This window comes from Scleropages formosus, chromosome 23 (assembly GCF_900964775.1).
Source record: "Scleropages formosus chromosome 23, fSclFor1.1, whole genome shotgun sequence".
Lineage (NCBI taxonomy): Eukaryota > Metazoa > Chordata > Actinopteri > Osteoglossiformes > Osteoglossidae > Scleropages > Scleropages formosus.
This window is the reverse complement of record NC_041828.1, coordinates 18148608-18153136: the sequence shown is the minus strand read 5'-3', so window position 1 is coordinate 18153136 and position 4529 is coordinate 18148608.

The window sequence follows — 4529 nt, the reverse complement described above, 5'->3', positions numbered from 1 at the left end:
TGTTCCACCAGCTCCGAGCCATACATGTCTAATCATACAGAAGGGCCAACTGAGAGACATCTGAAACCTCTGATGGATGGCTCACCAGCATCTACCATGCCTTTGCCACAGAAAAAGACCAACATATAATCTGTTTTTAAAATATTCCTTCTCCTATGACTGGCAGGATGGGAATCAGTTCTGTTTGCATCATTGTCAAACTTGAGCTTCTCTGGCAGCTTTATTTGCATTTCATCATTATTTTGTCATCTGCATTTTGCATGAACACTAAAGAACAGGTTTTTCCACTGCCTCACTCAACATTGTAGTAATGAACAATGCCTTATTCCTCCATCTGTTTACTTTATTCAGAAATATATTCTTTGGACACCTGGCACTGTTGTGGAGAGGGGGAAAGTGATCCAGGAAGCAACATGCCTCCCTAAATTCTAAGGATCCTCTTCTGTTTTGAATTTTCCAAACTATCTTGAGAGGAACTGATTCCTGTCTGCACGAATTCCTGTTGTTTCCATTCATGTGAAAAATGCACAGGCCCAAGAATATGTCCCTGGGGAACTCATTGCTGCACCTGTGAAGTTTATTAACCGTTTGTTTAAGAGAAGATAAAAAGACAGACACAAAGTTTGGGAGCTATGGGAGTTATGCCTTTGGACTTTTTTACTGTAAGCTGTAGTTATCATTTTTGTTACGATTACTTTTGTCTTTGCAACAATTTATTAATTGAAGTATCTGGAATGCCCATTATATTTAGCCCATTGTTGCTATTTTTGAAGATTAAAAAAAATGTGATGGAATGGTGTTCTGTCCAGAATGTGCTCCACGCATTTCTCGATCGTGGTTGACCGAAACACTTGAAAATTTTTTTCCTTAAGAATTGCTACAATGTTTGTCGTTATTAGAAAAGGCCTTTCCATTTCAGGAAACAGAGTCATATGGCTGACACTTTTGTCTGAAGTGAGCTTGAATTTTGCTCATTCAAACAGCTGGATATTGTTTATATTTCACTGGAGTAATTTACATGTTAGCTTCATCAAGGGGAGGTCCTCCTGGATCTTGGACTTCACATTGTAAGTCAATGGCCTTCAACACTGCACTATCTGCTGACTGTAACAAGCCTGTTTGCCTGTCTCTCTGTTTCTATTCTAACAGGTAAATGTATGGCTTGAAACACATGTTCAAGATAGCAGATGAAGAAAGATTATGCTATTGTACCATCGAGGATGCAGGTTAAGGATTATTCTCTCACAGAAATCCCCAGTTGTCACATGGCTAAGCTGTATATTACTTCATGAATCCTACTTTGAAAACAAAATAATATTTAAAAAATTGAATGAGTTAGGGTCCAGCGGTTCCAAAGACGTGACCTTTCTCTGAAGCAATAAATCAGAGCAATACCTCAAATTCAAGGCTTTTTTAACCAGATATTTGCATGCAGATTGTCTGAATGAATTATTTATGATCACAGCACATGCTACTTCTTAATGTAGGAAAGTGCAAAGATATGATTAAATTTGCCCTCCAATTTGAGTGTAGGAACATGGTTAGCTGCATGAACTTTTGACTCAGTAAAAGGCATTAGCTTGTTATCTCCTTTATAAATTATTCTTTTTTTTTTGTATTTTTTATTTTACGAAATGAGAGGAGAGAGATCTTTACACAGTTCCTTTCCTGCCATTTTTCCCACTCTACCAGACGGTTGTAATATAAGAGGGAAGTGGACTGGTAAAATGGCCTATTTTGAATTAAATTGGTTTATGTGGTTGGAAATTGACAACTTAAAGGGGGTCAAACTCAGGTGGAACATTGTCTATATAATAATGGAGTTTGCCAACCCCGGCCAAGCCTCCAATAAGACAAGATGGCGAAACTGCAGCAGTTCTTGCTGTTACGATCATTTGTCACAGAAGACAATTATTCTTAAGCTGTGCAAATTGAATTCGAAACCCCAGGGTGCCCCAAGGATTTGGGAGAGTCGGACCAAAGGCGTGAGGGTTGAGGTGATTCCTTCTGCTTTGAAATGAATATGTGATAACATGGTATGACAAATGTAGCCCCAGTGTATCTCAAATGGATAGGTGTGACAGTCCTGCATTCCTGTTGAAGCAGATGACCTTAACCCTTGAGAAGGATGGCTGGGACATGGTTAAGGTGCTGTGTGGAAGAGTGGAGTGTGCCTTGCCTTCTGTGTACTTGTTGTAAATCTATGCTTTTTGAGCCTGGCTGGGCAGCCGTGTCTCCTCAAGGCTTCGAGCCCTGCAGGTTCCAGACTACATTTTAATTAGCACCTGATTTACACCTCAAACCAAAGGTGAAGCATCTAGCGATCCAAATAATTACTTCAGTAAAGCAATTAGTGGCAGAGGCAGAGTGAGAATCAGCGGAGCCTGAGGGCCCCGAGGCCGGGAGCTGGTCTGTTTTAAAGGTTTCCTTGTCTCACTCTTTCTATGAAAAAAACACTTGCAGGGCAAAGCTGGTAACAGCTGGTGCTCTTTATTGCTGCAGAAGGTGTGTCTGGCCTCATGGGTTGCAAGTGCAGCACCAGGCTGTGGATGCACAGCATGTTGTCGACGCTGAATTCTGTCTGTTCCTGGCAGGCACTATTTCGCTCGTGTTACCTTGGCATCTGCAGCCTGCTCTCATCCACCCATTCAAATGATGTCCTGCCGTGATAGAGGAAACGCGAAAGAATAACAAGATACTGGCTCCATATCTTCTCCCCTACGAAGAACTTTGTCAGTGTCTGTGTTCTGAATCGATACAACAAAGCATTGAAACAGCAGGAAGGCAGCTTACGTAGCTGCCTGTTGCCACACGGTTACTGGTTCAAATCTCGGGAGGTACTCTGCTTTGTAGTAATAATCAGGCTCACTCAACCAGGTATTTTGTGGTGCGTCTGAGAAGAATCCACTCGTTCATCAACAAAGCCCTTTGGGTTTTGTTACATCCATTGGCCAGTGTAGAGTTATTCTTTTATAAATCATACCATTCTGAGACAGGTGACATTTTTATGCATCAGCTGATGGTTCGATCTGTCCACCCGCAGAGATTTAACATAGGAAAATTCTTGAGAGGACCTTGGTTGGATTTATGGAAGATTAAGACAAGCTCTCCGGTGGTATGTACTTCCATTGGTATGAGCTGAGTTCATAAGACACAGCCTGAGGACTTGATGTCTCAGTGTGGTGTTGGAACTCTGCAGTATCACTTCATGCTGCCTTCTCCAGACCTGCTTCTCTACTGTACCCTTTAAACCCACGTAATACTTTTGTCTTAATGAATTACAGAGTGATCATCCCACTTTGCTTTGACTGGCTCAGTTTGCCTCAATGCAGTTCAGGTTTCAATTCTGTGTCAGCAAATGCTCCCACTGCAAACGTTTAATGAGACACATCCAGACGCAGCTACGAGGAATATAAGACTTGGTACAGAAAATGAGAAAGCTGGGACTATATTATTAATTTGTTGCTCAAGAACGCTACAGCAGTAATGGGAGTCACAATTAACCCAACTGTAAGTGTGTAAATGAAGATATTTTCTCTATCCATTCTGAAGTATCGCTGCTATTCTGTTTATCCACTTGTCTTACAATTAATTGACACCTTTGTGATACAAATGGTATCTAGGCAACAGTAAATTAAGAAGAGAATTTTCTAAAAGAAATACCTCGGAATATAATTCTGCTAAATGAATACACAATCAATCTTTAGCAATTATATAACTATTACAGTAAAAAAGGGGCATAAGTCCAAAGGGACATGAGCAGCAGCATTGTGCTTAAGAGCATGAAATTTTATCCTGTGTGTTACTGGTTTGCATATCACTCCCATCAATGCTTTAGCACCATTGACCAAGGTACTTACCCTGAACTGTTCAGGTAAAATACTTAGATCACTGAGTGGGTCAAAGGGGGTCCTGGATAAAGCATAAGCTAAATAAATGAATGTATGTGTTAAATCCTATGGTTTAATTCTTTGTGTTAGATGCAAGAAAGGGGCAAGGAAACTGTCTCTCTGTTTTCCCTCTTTGTAACCTAAACAGAATTCTTGCGTCTGACCTGTGACCCCACCAGCTGAACCCCTAGAACACTGGAGCCTTGTAAAGTGGAAGTACACCACCTGCACGACTCTTTCCCTACACTCTGCGGAGGCTGCAGATTGCTGAGACAGATGGAGGCTGGGGAGGGAAGTGGATCACCGGTTAAAGGGGTGTGACCTGACACTCATTAATATTTCTTCTCATGTTTCTCCAGGCCTTGTCAGCCTCCCCTACCCAGTTTTTTTTTTTCATGGTTCCTGCAATCATCCATAGCAAATGCATTTGATTTGTGGGTGTTCATGGAGGACATGGGGCACGTCTCCCTGCTAAGGACTCACTGCACTGCCAGCCAGACCTTTCTCTCCTTGCAGGCCAAATGCTGCTCTGGCCGTATGGTACATTGGCTGTTTTCACCCGAGTCAGCTGAAGTGGAGGTACAGCTTAATACCCTCCCGCCCAGAAAAAAGCTCGGGAGGTTGGACCCCTTCCCATAG